The sequence below is a fragment of the Lissotriton helveticus genome, chromosome 9 (assembly GCF_964261635.1).
Source record: "Lissotriton helveticus chromosome 9, aLisHel1.1, whole genome shotgun sequence".
Classification (NCBI taxonomy): domain Eukaryota; kingdom Metazoa; phylum Chordata; class Amphibia; order Caudata; family Salamandridae; genus Lissotriton; species Lissotriton helveticus.
In genome coordinates, this window is record NC_136070.1 from 116,540,393 (window position 1) to 116,563,125 (window position 22,733).

Here is a 22,733-nt window from a genome sequence, read left to right on the forward strand (position 1 = left end):
GACGGGCGTTTTCAATAAAAGGTTGTTATTTATTGAGCAGTCTTCTTTCTCATACAAGAGAAATGAATTGCCACGATTGCAATACTCATAGTAAAGTAAAGTGCGTACAGTAAAAGGAGGATTAAGAAATAATACTGTAAAAGCATTGATACGGTTTCTTAGCCATAAGATACTTTAAAATAGATAAAATATATACATACTTATATACATTGACTAACGTACTCAACTGGTGCTTCTAAATACGCCTACCCCGGTGTACCTGACCTAAGCCTAATACGGGGGAAGGAGTAAGTAAGTAGCAGTTTAAGTTAAGTTGGTTTTGCCAAGAATCTGAGTCAAGAATTCTCTCTAAGGTTTTAGTCAGCTCCGTACCTGGGTTAATAGAAAGCAGGAGGTCTTGTATCTCTCTCTCAGGACTCGATATCCCAGTAACCCGCGAAGGTATCTGGAAACACCGGAGCTGGATTTCTCGGCAGGAGAAAAGACAGCGTCTCTCTCAGTGCGTCAAAAGGGAGGGGCAGCGTCCGTGGGCTCCCGCATCAGCTGGGCTCTCGGGCAAGTAGATAGCTGCTCTGCTCCAAAACCACCACCGTGTGTTTGCTTAAGGCAGCGTTGGTATATTTATACCTGAGAGGTGCCGGGTTTGATGTAAGGTTGGACATAAGACGTCAATAAAGATGTCACTAAGAACTGGCCGTTCTTACAGTGCTTTACAGGAGTTCTAGGACGAAATCAAAACAAAAGCAGGGGGGATTTCCCAGGTTGCTGGAGGTTTGGTTTGTTTAGAGAACTCGTTGTGCTTTCTAGGAGTCTGAGGAAGTAGCCTTGCTTAATGTGACAGCATGTGCTACGACTGAATATGGATATGATTACTATGCCGTTATAGGGATATTATTGATTATAACCGAACAAGGGCATAAAATAGAAATATCGATTTAGGCTCCTGGATAAAAACACAATACCCTAACTATGTTGCAGGAAAAGATCTCTATACATAAACTAGCGCCTGACGCCAACTACCATTTGAGTCATCGCCAGTCTGATGAAAGGAGATTCATTTGGAGTGAACAACTCAGCCCAGCAAAGTGGAGTAAGCTCTTTCGGAAGCAATATCAAGGTCTCTGAGAAATACCCACAAAGTTACTTGTTACAATAGTCTTCTAAACAGGAGAATGTGGCACGTTGGTTAGAAACGATGAAATAAGGAGAAATGTGGTATAGGACGGATGTATGATGGTACAACGTGGTACATAACACTGCAGTACCATCACAATGCAGCTTTTACAACGCAAGTCGTTACCACGACTTGCGCTGTAGGGTGCTGGACTTAGGAATAGTATGATTTACTATTCCAACTCCAGCCTACGTACAGTAGGGAAGGTGTTGGAATAGTAAATCACACTATTCCTTAGTCTAGTAGTAACGACTTGCGTTCTAAAATCTGCATAGTAATGGTACTGCGGTGTTATGACCGCGTCGTAATGGTTGTTTCCCGTATAGGACTATTTTTGTTTCGACCTCCGACTATACAATTCATATTTGAGTGATGGACACTATGTGTGCTGGGTGCATCCCTGACATATTGGTCACCATTGGAATATCGTAGTCCTCTTTGTAATTATGGCCATTTCCAAATTTAGTTTTCTATGTTAAAGCTTCAGTGGGCAGCCATTAAAGAGAACTGGTTGGTATCAGAGAGTGTGAGGCTCTTGAATATTGACTTTTTAAGGGTTTTGCTAATGTAAGACCTGATCTTAAACCAACCTGACCTGCTAGAAATTTGCTGTTGGTTTTAGAATCCTGAAATTAAGCTGCTTTAGCACCTTTAGAATCTGTATATGTATTTTTTTTAACATTTAGGTATTTTTATGGTGGTAATGACTATGACTAAGAGTACAGGAGACTGTGGATATGTTTCTTGTAAACATCCATATCTAAAGTTTTTTTCAAATACCATGGTTTTAAGATTAGGTTCTTCTTTCAACCCAAAGGTGTAATAGAAGTTTCATTTTGAAAAGTAGGTAATTTTGCAGTTTCTATTTATATCAGTAGAGTTTTTCTATTCAGACATTGTTTGTAAAATTTGCTACAGCAAGTAAAGTGGGTGTTATGTTGCTTTCTTATTTGTACTGTTTCTTTAATTGTACATATTCCAGTTATGTCATTGCTAGAATATAGAGTGTTGTGCATGTCATGTTCCTGTGCATCCTTTGTAAAAGATCAGTTATTTCTGTGATGCTGAACCTGTTGGATTTACATATACTGTGCTCTTCGATTGATTAAAGGATTCTTATCAATATCCTTGGATTTACTCTTCATTTCACTGGCGACGGGATTCGAAGAGCAGAACCTACGTGAGCAACTTATTTAAACTCATATTTGGAGTGTTTTTAATTTTTTTTATCAACTTGATAAGAAGAACTGGATTGAAAGATTTTTTTTGGAACTCATTTGGATATTGTCGGGCGAAATTCAATTGGAAATTAATTGGATTATGGATTGAATGCTGTGCTTTAACGGAGTGACGTTGATAGTTCCAATGAGAATGATGAATTGCATGAGAATCCTGGAGTGGTTAGTTGTCCTAGTTCAAGTGAGGTTCCTTCTGGTGGTGGTGTTATAGAGTCTTCTAGCAATATTTCTGAAGATTCAATCGTTATTCCAATTGAAGGAAGTTCTGTTTCTGTAGGTGAGGATTCATCCTTGTGCCGTCAATCTTCAAGGAAGAGAGTGGTTCCTCTTTGGCTTAAGGACTACATTACGTATAATAAGTAGTAGTTTGACTCAAGGACTACATTACAATAAGTAGTAGTTAGGATTATGTTATGACTGTTATTTTCATTTTTCATTTTTCCTTTCTTTTGTTTTTTTTTATTATTGGGAAGGAGGATGTGTTATGTTGCTTTCTTATTTTGTACTGTTTCTTTAATTGTACATATTCCAGTTATGTCATTGCTAGAATATAGAGTGTTGTACATGTCATGTTCCTGTGCATCCTTTGTAAAAGATCAGTTATTTCTGTGATGCTGAACCTGTTGGATTTACATATACTGTGCTCTTCGATTGATTAAAGGATTCTTATCAATATCCTTGGATTTACTCTTCATTTCAGTGGGCCTTCTTTCACTTCAGACTTTAAGCAAGTGAGTTAAAACTGTAACTGTTTCGACTTGCCAGAATCAGGTGTTTTCTCCACCAGCTGGTATTCACGGTAGATCAACCAGAAACAAGTGTACGTCATGGGCAGAATCTCAGGGAGCTTCTTTGCAAGAAATATGTATTGCTGTCAAATGGACAAATCCATTTACATTTTTCAGAAACTACAGGATTTGTATTGTTAGCCAACAGGAAATTATGTTAGGTAAGAAGGTTGTATCTGCTAAGAAGTAAATGATATAGAAATACATTTATATTCATACTTGATTTTTTTAAGAGCTTCATTTTTTCCACTATAATCATTTGATTTATAGCATGGGCAGCCCTTATATGTAATTAAAAGAACAACGAAGGGACGAAGAAGAAATGCTTACATTACTTTGAGCCCATACTTCCTTCTTCTGATCATTGCATCATTCCCATCAGTTATTTTAATTGTTTTCGGGTGGGGTGGGGACAGTCGTTATGCCAGCTAGGTATAATACAGGATGAAGAATGTAAGTCGAAGGGTGTATATGCACCGAGAGGAGGGAGGAGCATGTTCTATTTTTATTTCAAGAGGAAGTTGGGCTTTACAAACTTGTCTGTGAAGGTGTGGCATCTCACGTAATGGTCAGAATAAGGAGTATGGACTTACCGGCAATTAGTTTTAAGCCTTATATTTCAGCGCAAAGCATCTTTGGGGGAGCTTCATTTAGGGTCACTTAAATCAGTAAAGCACTGAACCACTCCTAATATTTCGTAGATGTGACCACAGAAAAATATTATGAATAGACACACTTTTTAAGTCTAGGAATAAAAAATTAAAAATAAAATTGTTCAGCCCTTACAATGGCTAATGTTTGAAGAACATTTACATTATCTAAAAACTAAGCTTAATTTCCATAAAGAGTAAACAAGTTTCACCAGGCAAACAATGGGGCACGTGCCCAGACCACAGAAGGAACAACATTTTAATCTCTACTAACTATTTGATAGGCAATCATTTTAGAGACTAAATCTTTGATAACTAACCTTCCGCCCAGCTGCAGCGAATGCAATAATTTTGATAATATCAAATACGAATTATCTCTGCAGAATCCTTACTTAGACTATTTTAGTGCTTAATCTGCACTCCTGAAGAAGCCTTGAAACATCTTTAAAAGTGCCAACATTTTATAAACACATACTACGGAAAGCTCAAGAATTAGGCACCACTTGCATTTTAAGGCTTTCTACTTTTTTCTTGTCTGAGCCACTGTGAATCCTAGATTTCCCACCCCAGAGCTGTTGCCCTACCCCAGCTTTACGCAACATATTTGACTTGGATAAACAACACTGGAGCTGAGCCTCCTCGAATTAAAATAAAACCGGCTGGGCTATTTTAAAACACACATCTTGAATTCATTCTCCTGGAGCAGGGCCCAAGAACAATGAGTGAATAGTGCTGTCGGGTCAAGGGTTAAGCCTCTTCCCCTCTGTTGTGGGTTAGAAGGCACTCAGGGTGGGGTCGACGAGCAGAGCGCCTAATTCCTGAAAGATTTCTTGAAGGTATTTTTAATTTTCAATAACAACACGAGAGGGCTTGCTGAAAAAATAGCCTGCTGTGCTGTTTAGCATCAGATAGCACTTGCAAAGCGCAGCCTGAGCTGGGCAGCACATCCTAAGATTTCTGCCCAAGTGGGCTGCGGGGAGCATGCAAAGCTGCACTACCCTGAAGTCGCCTATGTCAATTGTATTTTTGTTGAAAACATCCATAGATAAAACATCTGGATCCATAGGTTAAAATAAAAAGATGTATTAGAAGTAAGCTGTTTTTCAATGACAAAAAGACAAGACATCTTGACTAGGCAACCAGAATGTGGACTATTTCTTGTGGTCTACCTAATGCATAATGCAAAGTAAGCCTAGAAAAGCCTGCCATTAAGGCCGTTTAATTCACTTTAAACCCCTGAACCGCATGCAGTAAAACACAGAATCGTGCTCCCAGCGCCTTTGTGTGCACTTGTGAATATTTTATTATATGAACTCTGAAATTCTGAGAAGACTCTTTAAAGGGCATTATCCCCTTATTTCTCGACGATGTATTTAGGAAGAGGAGATCTAATGGAGGGGAGTGACGGTCCCTTCTCATGGGTAAACATACACATCTTGACCGGATCCACGTAGGTTTTCTGTGCGTCATATGTCTACTCCTACCGAATTCCCAGGAGTAAGTCACATCTTTGTGAATCGAGATCTGTGACCGTGCCCCTTACTGGATGTGAAAAGGGGTGGGGTAACTCGAGCAACTTACATCTGCAGACATCTGGCTGAACTCACTTTTAAAAATTCATATTCCCACAGGCCAGAATTATTTTTACGAAGGGAGTTAGTTGTATACCCATAAAGCAATTTCGTGCCTCGCTGACAGATGTTTGTGGTGTTACTACATTTCTATTGCAAAACCGAAAACTTAAGACCACATCGCATATGGTGCACTTGATGAACCTTTTTTTACCACATGCAACAATCTTTGTATAATTTAGTCTTCCTTTTTGTCAGTTTGCATTATGCTATGTTCTTGGCCTTTGTCTATCTCACAACTCTGTCATTAGTATGGCTTTAAAAACCTTTAGCTGGTTGGGAATGGATATACACAGGCTTCATCAGTTTCCATCATGTACCAGAGTAGAAGTAATCTTTTTATGGTGTGATATGGGTAATATTTTCCGGCGTGTCTCTTGGTTTGTTGGGCAGGGCTTATTAACTGAACTGTGGATGTATGACTAGTTGAGGTCAAAGTGTTCCATCTATCACTTTTGCATCTCCCAAGTCATACCTCCTGTGTTTGACCCTAATAGGACCATCACCGGTTCTTCCACAAGCCTCTTTTCACCCGCCTTCCTTCAACAGTGCCTTGAACTAAAAGTTTATAACTGTTTGTTTTTTAAAAATATATAGCGCTTCATGTGCTGTAATTTCCACATAGTTATTATTAGCCATTTTCACTTTGTCTTAACATGAAGTAGTTCTCTATAATTCACGGGGAGACTATGGCAAAGTGTGCTTTGTCAGACCCAAAAATATTTTAGCTTGCAGACAACATTTTCTTTAGAATGATTAGGACCCAGCAACTTCCCCAACAATAACGTTTTTCAAAAGCCATGAAAGAACAAAACAAGCATTGGCAAAGCTAAAAGACCATCGGCCAATTCTAGTTCGGTTGACTTTGCCAATGCTTGTTAAGTTGTGTTTTGACTTTGAAATGTTTATTTGCTATTTTGCTACCTTGAGTTTCTGAAGTTAGTCTACTTTTTCAAATGAATACACACTATCCTTTGCCGCTCCTCAAATTCCTAACCCTGCATCGTGTTGTGCTGCACATTGGTAATGCGGTCCAAAAGGGGGTGGTGATGGACCGAGCATCTGAATCAATCAAACACTCACACCCAGTCAAAAGATCTGGGTTCAATCCATCACCGTTCTTTAGCCCACTCTGCCACCCCAGTTCCGACATGGCTATATGCAAATCAGTCTGACCCTGTGCCTCATGGGAAACAGTCCAGCCCGAACTGCCAAGCCATGTCTTCCCTGGACCGGAAACATGCTTCCGAGGACCGGTTTCTGGCATTCCAGCCGTCTTCAGCCCGGCTTGCTTGAATCCAGTGGCAAAGTGAGCAAGGGACTCACGTCTGAGCATACCCTGCCACACTTATGGCGGCCCAAAGCGGTACAAAAGGGGGTGGTGATGGACGGAGCATCTGAATCAATCAAACACTCACACCCAGTCAAAAGATCTGGGTTCAATCCATCACCGTTCTTTAGCCCACTCTGCCACCCCAGTTCAGACATGGCTATATGCAAATCAGTCTGACCCTGTGCCTCATGGGAAACAGTCCAGCCCGAACTGCCAAGCCATGTCTTCCCTGGACCGGAAACAAGCTTCCGAGGACCGGTTTCTGGCATTCCAGCCATCTTCAGCCCGGCTTGCTTGAATCCAGTGGCAAAGTGAGCAAGGGACTCACATCTGAGCATACCCTGCCACACTTATGGCGGCCAAAAGCGGTACAAAAGGGGGTGGTGATGGACGGAGCATCTGAATCAATCAAACACTCACACCCAGTCAAAATATCTGGGTTCAATCCATCACCGTTCTTTAGCCCACTCTGCCACCCCAGTTCAGACATGGCTATATGCAAATCAGTCTGACCCTGTGCTTCATGGGAAACAGTCCAGCCCGAACTGCCAAGCCATGTCTTCCCTGGACCGGAAACAAGCTTCCGAGGACCGGTTTCTGGCATTCCAGCCGTCTTCAGCCCTGCTTGCTTGTATCCAGTGGCAAAGTGAGCAAGGGACTCACGTCTGAGGATACCCTGCCACACTTATGGCGGCCAAAAGCGGTACAAAAGGGGGTGGTGATGGACGGAGCATCTGAATCAATCAAACACTCACACCCAGTCAAAAGATCTGGGTTCAATCCACCACCGTTCTTTAGCCCACTCTGCCACCCCAGTTCAGACATGGCTATATGCAAATCAGTCTGACCCTGTGCCTCATGGGAAACAGTCCAGCCCGAACTGCCAAGCCATGTCTTCCCTGGACCGGAAACAAGCTTCCGAGGACCGGTTTCTGGCATTCCAGCCGTCTTCAGCCCTGCTTGCTTGTATCCAGTGGCAAAGTGAGCAAGGGACTCACGTCTGAGCATACCCTGCCACACTTATGGCGGCCAAAAGCGGTACAAAAGGGGGTGGTGATGGACGGAGCATCTGAATCAATCAAACACTCACACCCAGTCAAAAGATCTGGGTTCAATCCATCACCGTTCTTAAGCCCACTCTGCCACCCCAGTTCAGACATGGCTATATGCAAATCAGTCTGACCCTGTGCCTCATGGGAAACAGTCCAGCCCGAACTGCCAAGCCATGTCTTCCCTGGACCGGAAACAAGCTTCCGAGGACCGGTTTCTGGCATTCCAGCCGTCTTCAGCCCGGCTTGCTTGAATCCAGTGGCAAAGAGAGCAAGGGACTCACGTCTGAGCATACCCTGCCACACTTATGGCGGCCAAAAGCGGTACAAAAGGGGGTGGTGATGGACGGAGCATCTGAATCAATCAAACACTCACACCCAGTCAAAAGATCTGGGTTCAATCCATCACCGTTCTTTAGCCCACTCTGCCACCCCAGTTCAGACATGGCTATATGCAAATCAGTCTGACTCTGTGCCTCATGGGAAACAGTCCAGCCCGAACTGCCACGCCATGTCTTCCCTGGACCGGAAACAAGCTTCCGAGGACCGGTTTCTGGCATTCCAGCCGTCTTCAGCCCGGCTTGCTTGAATCCAGTGGCAAAGTGAGCAAGGGACTCACGTCTGAGCATACCCTGCCACACTTATGGCAGCCAAAAGCGGTACAAAAGGGGGTGGTGATGGACGGAGCATCTGAATCAATCAAACACTCACACCCAGTCAAAAGATCTGGGTTCAATCCATCACCGTTCTTTAGCCCACTCTGCCACCCCAGTTCAGACATGGCTATATGCAAATCAGTCTGACCCTGTGCCTCATGGGAAACAGTCCAGCCCGAACTGCCAAGCTATGTCTTCCCTGGACCGGAAACAAGCTTCCGAGGACTGGTTTCTGGCATTCCAGCCGTCTTCAGCCCGGCTTGCTTGAATCCAGTTGCAAAGTGAGCAAGGGACTCACGTCTGAGCATACCCTGCCACACTTATGGCGGCCAAAACCGGTACAAAAGGGGGTGGTGATGGACGGAGCATCTGAATCAATCAAACACTCACACCCAGTCAAAAGATCTGGGTTCAATCCATCACCGTTCTTTAGCCCACTCTGCCACCCCAGTTCAGACATGGCTATATGTAAATCAGTCTGACCCTGTGCCTCATGGGAAACAGTCCAGCCCGAACTGCCAAGCCATGTCTTCCCTGGACCGGAAACAAGCTTCCGAGGACCGGTTTCTGGCATTCCAGCCGTCTTCAGCCCGGCTTGCTTGAATCCAGTCGCAAAGTGAGAAAGGGACTCACGTCTTAGCATACCCTGCCACACTTATGGCGGCCAAAAGCGGTACAAAAGGGGGTGGTGATGGACGGAGCATCTGAATCAATCAAACACTCACACCCAGTCAAAAGATCTGGGTTCAATCCATCACCGTTCTTTAGCCCACTCTGCCACCCCAGTTCAGACATGGCTATATGCAAATCAGTCTGACCCTGTGCCTCATGGGAAACAGTCCAGCCCGAACTGCCAAGCCATGTCTTCCCTGGACCGGAAACAAGCTTCCGAGGACCGGTTTCTGGCATTCCAGCCGTCTTCAGCCCGGCTTGCTTGAATCCAGTGGCAAAGTGAGCAAGGGACTCACGTCTGAGCATACCCTGCCACACTTATGGCGGCCAAAAGCGGTACAAAATGAGCAAATTGTTTGCTCAAGAACACAATATCTGCGTTTCAGCAGTACCTCGGCTGTATTTACGGAATTTCCAGATTGCTTCCTTAGCAAATTTTGAAACTCTTTTTTTATTTTTATAACTGGTTTTCTGTTGCGTTCTTAGATAAAATTTACATTTTTAAATGATTTTGGAACTAAAACAAGGGAAACACAACTTAGTAGTTTCTGAAAATGGAGTTGAGGTTCAATGCATTGTTTCCTCTGTAGATTTCAGCAGTCTAGACAGGTTTATTCCCCTTTTGGTGACAAAATTCTACATGTGGACTATCCCAAAAACTTAGAATGAGCTTAGAACCTTCCCAATGCCACCATTGGTTGTCTTCATTGCCACTCATATTTCCTTTCTTCTACTTCGATGGCTTTACTTCCCTTTCTTGTGTTTTTCCCTCCCCGGACTATAGCCTCTCTACCATGCTTTTGATTGGCCAACCTGTATCCTCCCACTACTCACTTTTGTGAAGCAAGAATTTTCTTTTTCGTTAAGCACTCCATGAGAGTGCATGTGTTTTACAGCTCCCTCCCTCGTGTGCTTCTACCCCTCCAAATACCTGCTGCCTGCACTTCGAGCTGATGTGTCCCTTGAGTGCTACTCTCATGTTTTTCTTACCCCCACACTCCGTATTGCTCTCTTCCTCGTGTGCTGTTTTTCTACTCCTTCACTACCCCCTTCTCCCCACACCTGTCTATATTTTTAGTTCACACTCCCTGCCCTTCCACGTGGCTTCATCCTGCTCCTCTGATGCTCGCACATCTCTCGCTGCCTTTTTCATATTTAGTTTTTACTTTTTCACATTTATTGCAGGGCCTGGTAGCTCCCATTTGCTCACAGGCAGCTTTACTAAGTTAGCTTTAATACAATTGAACCTGTACTGTTTTATTATTCTACCATGGAAGCGTAAATAAAAAAATAAACAAAATGTGCCTGCACCAATCAGAAGGCATGTGTATTGGTTACATACAAAAAACAATGGTGCCCTTGGGAGAAGTTTGTAAGCTTAAATTTCGAAACCAAATGGAACAGAATGTGTTACTCATTGGTAAGACATTAAACAGTGTGTTTAATTACTGTCAAATCATATCTATTTAGATAAGAACATTTGTAATAGGCGCTTCGTTAAATGGTGCAGTGGGAGTGATTAGTGACAAAGTTGAATGTAAGCGTGCTGGTGCGAATCACAAAGGACAATCCATCAACATGGTTGACTGAGTAGTGACAAATTTCCAAACTAGATGATTCATAATTCGAATACATGTTGGATACAACACTAGTTAGCAGTCTACAAGGTAATAAACACATCCAGGTTTTGACCCATTAAACAAGTTATATGCAGGTTGTCATCTGGAGAAAAATAGAGAAAGCAACCTCACGGTCATGCAAAAATCACATCTATATCTAGTTCCAAATCCGTTCCCTAGACTCAGGGTTCTCCAAAGTCGGTCCTGGAGGGCCGGATCATGTCAGATTTTTAAGATAACTACATTTATCGAAATCAGGGTTATGCTAAAAATCTGGCATGGATCCGGCCCCCTAGGAAGGACTTTGGAGAACCCTATTCTAGGTCATGAATGATTAAATCATAGCAATGTCTTCAGTTAGGGCCACAGCACTGACTTACAAACACCAAAGAGCAGAGCAGTGGGCACCAGTAGCATCACAATGGGTATTCATTATGCATGGGTCATGTCATGTCACACTTTTTATGTCAGATGTTGTGCAGCAGCCTTTTATCAGTGCTATACAATGTCGCCAAGAAGCATAGACCCAAAGGAAGCACCATTGGCTCTGCCAATGAGTGTTGTCCTTTGCTAACATCCAATTACTTGAGGCTACTAAATATTTCACTGAGTTGTGGTTCCCAACTTACAATTATGCAACACTTTATTTAATGCAAAACCATGCAATGATAAAGAAACCTGCACAGTCAAAAACCTCTATGAGGACACACAAGAAGGATCATAGTGGAAACTAAAATCAACCCTCAGGAGGCTATACCGAATGTGGCAATGAGCCATGGTGGAGTCATGGTAGGTAATCCTGCTCTGAAAGCCTGCAGCCCACTTGGCAAGCACGGAGTGGCAGACTTGCCAGTCCCCCTTTGGCGATCAATAATACATGACATTGTGTGATTGATGCTAACATCCAGCAGCATTAATTTACCGCTGAGAAATTCCAGCACTACTGAAATATTATTTTCATGATCCAGCTCGAAGATAACAAATTATTATTCTCTCTTTCATGCAACGTGCTAAACAAGAGTAAATATGCTATAAGTATGCTATATGCAGAGTACAATAGTAGTCCTTTGTCTATGGGGATGAGCTTTGTGAGAGTGTGTTCTTCATGTGGTAATTTCATAGCCAGTCCAAGAAGTGGAATGAGCTAAGAAATTTAATAGCTCATGCAAGGGATCTGGTTGGGTCTGGTTTGGATCTTGTGTTCCTGTGTGTGTATGGTAACAAGTTCAACAAAGGGCTACTGAGACTTCAGTCTTGCTAAGAAGAAACCACAAGGTAGAATGTACTACTTTGTACAGCCCACTCAATGGTACTCTCTGCTTCTCAGTCAGTTTACAAAGCTACCACCTTGTCTTTTGACATGCCCTTCCCCCAGGACCCAACCAATTCCACCTTTAATCCCTCCCTGCTAAGCTCCAGGTGCTCCTACTCTTAACTGCGGCCTGATCAATGCATGATCCTTTGTTAACCACTTTCTCAAAGTTTATGAGTATTGCTTAGCTTAAAAAGGGATGATCTATTCATCACAAAATCGTGGACCACCAATGCCACAGCACCTGATTTGGCCACGGCATGGCTGTCTGACTATATAGTTTTCCATCTAACCCCTTCATCAGAAGTAGTTTGTTTTAAAAACAATTGAGAATATTGGAGTTGGACCTCCAAATTCCTTTGGACACCTAAGATATCTGCCTTTCAATTGCCATTTTGCATAACTGCTCCCTAACAGATCTATTTTGTTACGGCCCCCTTCTTCAACTATCTCCAATTTTGTCGGTCACTTTGCAGACTTTTTGGCTTTACACATTCTCAGTCAGTCTTCTTTCTTGGTACTATCAGATTGCAACATCAGTGCTGCTTAACAAGTTGTCCAATTTTCTCTTCCTGCAGGACTACTTGACTTGTTTCAACATAACTAAACAGTGTATTTAATTGCTCTCAAATCGGATGTATGACATTACAACGCATGCTTTTACATCGCATGCCTTTACAACGCTGTTTTTACAGCGCATGCCTTTACATTGCATAGTGCTTTGGGGCGCTGGATAGTGAATAGTTTAATTTACTATTCCAACTCCAGTCCCCGTGGATAGTAGGGAAGGTGTTGGATAGTAAATTAAACCTATTCCCTATCCTAGAGCGCCCCCCAGCGCAATGCGTTGTAAGGGTTTGCGTTGTAAAAGTTGCGTCATAAAGGCACTGCGTGGTAAAAGTTGCGTTGTAAAGGATGTTTCCCTCTCAAATCATATCAATTTCGATAACAACGTCTGTAATAGCATGTAAATGGCTCTAATGCTTCTTGCGGGACATTGTTTAGATCAAAGTTTCACCTCTTACGCACTTATTGAATGTAGTCAATCAATTTTGTAGGTCTGCCCTGACCAAGCTCAGGTCCTATTTGATATTTGTTTGCTGAACTTTCCAACTATTCTTCAACACAATACTACTTATTTACAGAAACATTTATGGTCCAAGCTTTCTCCTTAATCTTTTCTGAAAACTCTTGCCGCCTCTGACATGTAGTCTTGCACTTTCCAACTATTGTTCAGTACAATACTACTTATTTACGCAAACATTTATGGTCCAAGCTTTGTCCTTAATCCTTTCTGAGAACGCTTGCCGCCTCTGACATGCAGGCTTTGAACTCACCACTTAACCACGATATTACATCATTCAATCACCAGGTTATTTAATCCCTAGACTCTGCACTCCCAGCTTCATTTTATTATTTTCAGTGGATTTATCCCTCCGCTACATGGTACAACACAACGCATAGGAATGCCAAATTCAACTATAAAATGTTGGCGCTGAGCAGGAGGAAGGATTATGTGCCTGAAAGTAAGCTTAAGCTAAAGGAAAGCCCCAGAGCCTTATGCCCCGATTCCATCAATCGGGAATCAGCATTGCTGCTGACAGAATCCACAGTCCTTGTATGAAATTGTTTCCTTAGTCCACATTTTGCTGTGTTCTGTGCTAGGCCGCAGGCATGGCTGCTTTGCTTTTGTAGCTAGATTCTTACCAGTGGCGTAACACTGGCCCTCGGCACAGTACTCTTGCTTGAGAGCTCCAGATTAAATCCGGATTGGGGGCCCCTCCATGTATTTTGCAGGGGGGGCTCAACTTTTGTTACGCCACTGGTACTTGCATGCCATTATTCCTACATTTTGGGTTTCTTGCAGCAAGAGGTCATCTGATGCGTGTCTACAGTGAAGGAGACCTAAGGCGTCAAGGCAAATTTTGGTTTTGATGTCTAACAAAACATAGGCAGAAAAAAGAATAGACCGTGCTAGTATAATTTTTCTTAGATGTCTGCATTAATATTTTACACCAATTCAGGAATTTTAAACGCCATGATCAAGTTGGAAAGTTGAGCTTGCTGTTGAGCAAGATACTGTTGTGGATGCTCTTTCACTGGACACACCAGCTTTACATTCTCCTTCAAAGGAAGAGAAAGAGCACCTCTCATCTTCTCCAAGCCACCCTTCTGATGGTATTGACATGGTATGGAGCATGAGACCCGCGATGAGAGACAAGGGAAATGCAAGTTTCCTGAAACCAACACAGCAGTAAAGTCAGAAGGCAAAACAATATAAAGACGAAAATGAATTACAAAAATAAAGTACAGTTTATTAAACAAAACAATATGAACATGACAAACATCCAATAAGGGGACCTCTAGATATGAGTTTTTAAAAGTTTTAAGTAGGACTAGTGGCAAGAAGCAAAAAGTGCCTATGATAGTCAATGGTCATGGTAGACTAGAACCTAGGAGCAATTTGTCACTGACCACAATAGGGCAAAGGTTGGACACACCAATCAGAGTCTTCATGTTCAAATATTTTACCTTCTAACTTTAGTCATTTAAGACTCCATCCACTACTGTAATACACGTTTAAAGCCCAGCATTACCTCAGAGGAGGCTCTGAGAGACTCACAGCATGTCAGGTAGAGTCCAGTCTAGGTCCTCAAGTTATAGTTACTCCATTTAACTATACCTGAATAATACCAGTGTTTTTTTAGTTCATAATGTTACATTTTATCTTATATTTTCTCATAATTGAAATATCACTGTAACCTTTCTTTTTTCAGTGAAAACATATTCACACACACACACACATATATATATATATATATTCACACAAAAAACAAAGCTTAAAGATTAGATATAGTTAGGTAAACCCTATTTATGTTTGCTATACAAACTCAACTTAAACTACACAAACATTAGAAATTCTAAAGTTAAAGTTATCTCTTAAATTTAAGATTTATGCACCACTTCTGCACTTATTTATATCTAATGTGTGACAAACACACCTTAAAGTACACAACCATAACAAATTCAGAAAGAATACTTATGTGTCGAATTTATCATTTAAGCACCACTTTCAGATTTCTAGAAGTCATAATTATAACTCACATTTATACTTACGCACCACTTTTAAATTAATATCACTTGCATACCTCCGTACACAGTCTTGTCACCTCACTCACCTCACTACATTAACTATAACTCACCCGTTCTCAATGCACTAGCTATACCCTTGGATATAACATAAGTTATAGCATGTGAAATCATTGCATTAATTAAAACACTTATGACATCTGAAATTATGTTATTTCACAGAGCACAGGGCATGGTACAGTGGCGATGTATAGTTAATGTAGTTTGGCGAATGAGGTCACAAGACTGTGCACGGAGTTATAAATATGACTTATAGTAATTTGAAAGTAGAAATTAAGTTCTACAAATGGAAAAGAGAGATTGTTTTTTCTCTGAGTTTGCAGGCACTATTATCCTACTCTCTCCCCAGTCCCTTCCTGAGTCTAAGCCGAGTCCCACACTACAGCCAGTCTCCACCTCAAATTCATTAAATGCACAACAAATGTATTTTTCTTTTGCCATGGAGAAAGTGAGAGTTGTGTAAGTTCTACTCTAAAACATCAAAGCTTGGGCTAGGTTTAGGTTTCATATGGACATGCAGGGTCAGACATGTAGTAAGCTTAGTCACATGGTTAATCTAGGGAAGAAGACACAACAGTGTTATAGAAGCAACATGAAGAAGACACCTAGCGCCCGATTACGAGTTTCGCGGTGCGGGAGCTGTGTGCCATGCCATTGGCCTGCTCCCGCACCGCCAAATCCTTTGTCACACTGCCTGCCAGATTACAAGTTTCCTCGTGTCTAGCAGGCCTTTTTTGGCAGTCCCACGGTGGTGTTCCTGAAAACGGGCACAGCAATGGGAAACTCCCAAAAAGTTTGGTTGGAAAGTCCAAGCCATGCAGGAACTGGGGTGCATGCATTCAGGGGGGCACATGTTGTGCCCCCCTGCATGCATCCCCATGTACATAAGCAACAGGGGCCCCGTAGGACCCCCTTTGTTTCAGGACCGCCAGCCTTTTCATGGAGGAAAAACCTCCATGGCACCGCTGGCGGACTTGAAATTCGTAATATGCATGGCGGTGTCCCTCTGCATTATACAAAAACATTTTCTGCCTGATCAACCAAACCTGTTCCTCCCTTTAGTCTCCATCTTAAAAGAAGTTCCCTGTCCTACACATTTTTACCCAGAAATTATATTGCTCCTAAAGTTTCCTCATTGTTCATACATTTTGGGTATTGTCACTGAGCGGCGTCAACATGTTAGTACAAGCTTTGAAATGAGCCCTCTGCACTGTGAACATGGTGCCACTCACATAAATAAATGCACTTTTTGAACCAGAGTGCCTGTGTACCCAGCATATTTGCTGCAAAGGAGAGAATAGCAAAACATATGTATGTATATATCTCAGTTAAATTAATCTGTGATGTAAATAATTCCTCCTTAAAATGAATGAATATGAAATGAAAAAAATATAAACATTACTTACATTACCCCCCCACTTCCATGCCAAGCAGGTCATACTCCCAGTCAATGATGCCAACTTACTGCTGTTGTGGTATACCCTGATGTGGTTAAGCATAGAGTGCCACACTCTCCCCCACCAGTGTGCTCTGCCAGGCTGTAGCCCTTGCCGGGCCTGACACCTGCTGCCAGCATGAGGAAGAGGTGGCGCTGCACCTAAAACTGAGCCCTGCTGTCAGTGCTTCACCAAAAATATGGTGCTCATTACTCTCTTATTCCGCTATGAACAGCAAAGCTATCTCTACTGTAGCTGGGAGAAGGTATGTAGAGAAAAAGAGAGAAACTAAAAGTGAAAATAAAGTTGGAATTAAAGGGAAAGATGGACAAGAATGGGATGGATGGGGGTGGAGGGACATGGAAAGTTGGGAAGCATGAGGTAAAACTAGGCAGAAGCAGGCTTGAGTATACAAAATAGCTTTGCCCCTGTCTAACATGTCATGCCATTTTGCAGCATTGTGTTTATGCAAAATGTGTCTCTTGTATTATTTTTGACCACGAGGCACCAGAGACACATTATGCATAATTACACCCAATTCTTTAATATTTTTTTGATAATCGTGTGTAATTTCCAAAAAGTAAACTACATGTGCATCACACACCCCTAAAAAATACTTCACTGAACTGAGCCAAGATGTGATTTTCAAAGTTTTAAGCCAATGGGTAAAACAGGTTGGTCGAAGAAAGCCAATAGTAAAACGGGGCGGGCTTAAATCCTACTTTATGCGTATTGTTAGCAATTGGTCTATTTGACAACTGTGCTGTCAAACCTCAGGCACTCAGAATATTTTGGTGAGAAAGAGAGCAACTGCTATTAAGTGGCAATGCACTTTCATTGTAATATTTACTAGAAAAAGTAATGGGAGGCATTTAAGATTTTAAATTTACAATAGTTGTACTTTGTCCAACTCATGACTATAAACACACATTTGATAACATTTGATAATATCAGCAACACTGGCTTCTTCACCATCTTTGGTAAATACTGTTGGATCAAATATATATATCCAAATGTATGCACTTTAGAGATATGATACTTAGTTCTTGATTTCTCCTACACTATCCCACTTCTCCTTGTAACAAGCTGCTCAGAGCTGCAAAGGCCTCCAATCTAACCCGCACTATCCCACTTCTCCCTGTAACAAGCTGCTCAGAGCTCAAAGGCTTCCAATCTGACCTTGCCTGGACATGCTTCAACAGCTGACCATAACCAACTTAAAGGTCACTTGCTTTTCCTGACTTTCATGTTAGTTTGCTCATCAGGTTGTTTATTTCTGCTTACACTTTATGTTTGTATTATAATTGGCCGATCATGCATTTCTCTGTTGCCCAGGTTTGGCACCTTGTCCTTTTTCAATTCTGCTATAGATGCATTACGAATTGTATATATGGCCCAAAAAACAGTCATGCAGGGAAGAAATATACTGAGAGCACCATTGCGTGCACTGAGTTCGTTCCTTGCTGGCCAGCAAGCATGGGTGCCAACAAATGAATTCCCTATTGTTTCTGAGCAATTGCTGTGTCTGGAGTGCAAAAGCATTTCCCTAACAAATACATTGTCTCATTTACTTTTAAATCCCTGGGAGATTGGCCTGATTTTAAGATGAGCTTGGGATCTTGGAACCGCAAATAGCCAAGTGCCAAGAGCAACTATTATGACACAAAACTCTCCAAAATGTTGCAAAAAATCATAAAAAAGATTCAGAGTTCTACAAGCAATAACATGATTAGAACCATGACAAGAACCGGATTATAGAACTCTCCTGTCACCTGAAGTGCTAAAGTAAAACAAGTGCCCTCTGCATAAAACCTAATGATGGTGTTCCTAGTTTTTTTACCCTGAGCTGAGCCCTCATGACTGCACTATCTGCAATTCATAATACCAACTTTTTAGCCCTTTCTAAAAATAGTAGGGGAATTTATAACTTTCCCAAAATTATTCCAGGACTGGATATACTATAGTAAATTTGAACTTGCAGTGTCTACCACACCAACTGCTGCCCTGAGAGTGCAATTCAGGCCATGAAACACGAACAAGACACAAATCTATGGTACAATTATCTCTGAAATACCTACTCAGAGCACCTTAGGTAACTCAAGCAGGAACTCGATTAAAACTCTGTTCATAACACCCTGCGCGCCCAGTGGCCAGTTGACCAACACACAGGGCCCACAGATCAAAGAGCAACACCAAGACAACACAAACAAACCTGCTTCCGCACAGCCAACAGCTCACAATGAGCCTCAATTTATAAACACATCTAATGACCAATGGGAGAGGAAAATTGTCCAAGTAAGTCTTAATGACTGTCCGTCCACCCTGGACCACACTCCCAATCTTAAGAGTGAATTACAACTTTGCATTTCAAGGACAAATTGGACCGGGGAGGGACTTGCACCCAGAGAAAATCCAAATCGGAATTTAGCAGAGCCTTTAGAAACTACTAAGGTTCCTTCCAACTTACTCAACCCCCCTCAGGCCCACGCCACAGGCTGAGAAAATCCAAAAGTTCTGTTATATCCCGAATACACCTCGCAGGGGAATTGGGACATCCTCAATAGGGGAAACCTCCTGAAGCTCTGCGAAAATATTCCGGGTCTGGAAAACATCAAAACAACGGATATTGAGTCAGTGGCATTTTCAGGTCCAGGGCCGAGCGAACTCAACGAAACAACCAAGATAACTTTCTTCAACTCGATCATGGCAGACATTTTGAGAGGGTACAAAACCCAAGTGGACAACTGGGACATAAAACTCAAGCCCTCACCTGACACCAAATATCCAGAGATTTTGAAAAACAAAGTGCTATGCACTCATCAGGGAGAACAAGACCTGAATAGACACAAATGGATGAACAGCAAACATCCATCCTCTCTAACTACTGGATCGATTTTACATGGCTCTATAGGTGGCACACAGGCAACACAATGGAGCAACAATTCAATTCAAATCACCAAACATGTAGACGGAGGTAATCACTTATGTTTAACCAAGGGGAACTGCATCAAAGATTGGTCCTGGCTCCCACTGACCTTAAACCCTATCTCCTAATCTTAGACCCTTATTGAGCAATCAACTGATACCAGCAAAGACCACCTATGCCCCAAACATCGGCTGTGCTCAGCACAGTAGCCCCACCAAGAACAACTAAATGATAAATATAATGACCTGGAACGTCGCAGGGATACACAAAGTCCTGCAAAGTTAGGAGGCTTTTGCATTTCTGGCAGGAGCAGATATAATCTGCGCCCAGGAAACATGGGCCATTTCTTCAACACCAATAGGAGACTATGCTGAATATTTCAAACCCGCAATTAAAAACAACATCTTCGGCAGACAATCAGGGGGCATTTCAATATATATCAAGCACGCAATGAAAATTCACTTCTCAGTAATAAATAATTCATCAGATATGCTTCTGGCTGGAACTTTGAAAGGCTTGAACACGATAGACGGCCCAATATCTATACTTCTAATCAATGTCTATTTCAACCGCCATGGGCCGGGTTCGAAAGACAAACTTACTCGGCTGTTAAACGAGATCGAATCTCCGTTATTGCAGTATGCAGGCATGGATTCCATCATTCTTGGTGACTTTAACATGCACGACATAGGGCTAAACGCACCTGAAAATCATTCCAATGGGAGCACCGGAAGACTCAACGCCCTATTGCAGACGTATAATCTGGTAACAACACATTTTTTAACCACAAAAGCTAACCCAACAGCATTGATAGGACCTACTTATAACAACCAGACCACAATAGGTTGTATTCTATTAAGTGAGAATCTACAAAAACATATGTTAAATTATGCGGTCCAACCCCGGAACGAAAGTGACCATGCTGTTTTAACCCTGCAGTTGTCCATTACTGGAAAAATACGCTACACTCTCCGCTGCATAGGAGCAACAAAGGGAGAAGAGCTATAAAGACTCCTCAGAAGAATAAAATGGGAGCCTCAACCGAGTCACAAGTTTGCCTCATGGAAAGTAACATGGAAAGGCTGGCAGACAGGCCTTAATGACAATGGTCAGATAGGGGAATGGGGCTCACTCGCCTACAATTTAGCATCTCTGTTTTGGGGAGCATCATCCATAGAACCCATGTTAACTCCGCGTATAAGTTGGGACATCAACCAGCAATTAAGAAATCATCCAGACAACTGAATTTCAAACGCAGGGTCTATCAAGCAACTAGATCCGAGTCTGCAAAAAAAGAATTAAAACTAGCGGCTAAGAGCCACTCAACACTGGTCTGGCAGGTTAAACGCGAAATCACAGAGGCAAAATGCATGAAGATATTCGAACTGCTCGCACCCAGCAAATCTCAAGAATTCTGGCAATATTTAAATAAGGCAATCCACGGGACCTCCAACACAGAGAACCCACTTGACGCAAGCACTTGGACAGCCCATGTAAAAACCCTCTACACCGATGATTCAAAGATAAAAATAACAGAAAGACCAACTACTTTTGGGGAACGACCAAGTAAAGCGAGAATTGAATCTATGGATCCTTTGGCCGTTAATACCACCTCAGGAAAACAGGCATTACGAATTATTCTAAAAATAATACTCCATAACGGAGCTCCTGGCCCTAATGTCTTACCCGGTTCCCTCTTCAGGGAGGACATCAGCTTCTGGGCTGAAAATCTGGCACAGCTGTATGCAGAGTGCAGGCTCTTGGAGGATGTCCCAGATTCCTGGAGAGGATCACTATTGCATCCGATTTACAAAAAAGGGCCAAGCACTGACCCTAGGAACTATCGCTTGATTGCCTTATTGGATATTGAGGGCAAGGCTTATGCAAGCACTCTTCTGAACGAACTAACAGACTGGGTCAGCAAGGAAGATCTGCTCCCTTTCTACCAGACCGGGTTCCGAGCAGGTGCCTCCACTTTAGATAACATTATTGCCCTATCATACTTAGTACACCAAACGATGGTTCATGGCAACCAGCCACTTTTTGCTTGCTTTATCGACTACACAGCAGCATTCGATGGGGTAGACCGTAAAATCCTATGGAAGAAGCTGGCAAGTTGGAACATCTGCCCTAAACTGCTACTGGCCATCAGATCACTGTACTCGCAAACTTGGGTAAGAGTTAAACTCTCGTGTGAATCTGCTACTGCAAAAATTACCACAGACCACGGGTTAAAGCAGGGCTGTGTCCTTGCCCCGCTGCTTTTTAACTTATATACAGCAGACTTGGGTGGTGCTCTGCACGGAGCCACTTTAGCGACTCCAAGGATTGAGAAAATCAAGATCCAGCTGATGCAATATGCAGACGACTTGGTCCTTTTCGACCATACCAAAGTCGGCCTCCAAAAAGCTTTAACAGCGTTTTCAGAGTATAATGCTAAAAACAAGCAGGTCGCAAATCCAACGAAATCCAAGATAGTGATCTTTGGACGTCACCCGCAAAAGAAATTGATGAAATGGAGTTTGGGCCCACTAACATTGCACAGCACACAAACGTACAACTACCTTGGAATCTGGTTCAGTGAAACTGGCCGCTCACAGGTCCACCGCCATAAACTCCAACAGAAAGGTAAAATGGTTACCTATGCCATCTTGAGGGCAAAATGTATTACCCTCCCTTAACTATGCAATACAGGCGTTTCCAGGCAACTTGGCGCAGGACCTTAAAAAGATCCACTGTGCAGCTTATAAAAAGTTATTCTGTCTCCCAGCTTGAATACTCTAATTCACCTGGAATTCAACCTTAACCGACAATCCTTGGAAGAACTGGCAAGTCTGGCAAAATACTTTTACTTAACAACTGTGGCACCAGAGAACTCAATGAAGACAGTTATAAACAACATTTTTCAACAACCAGGCAACCCGTGGTCAACTGGTCTTCCCTCAGCCAAAGAACTGTTGAAATTAGCCAAAGAGAACTGGGATCCTGATATAATCAAGTACACTACGATTGAAACATCACTAAAAAAGCAAATAAGATCATGATCGCGTATCCTGGGCATTGAAGATCTGGCAGCTAGAGGCTTCCGCGAGACCCAAA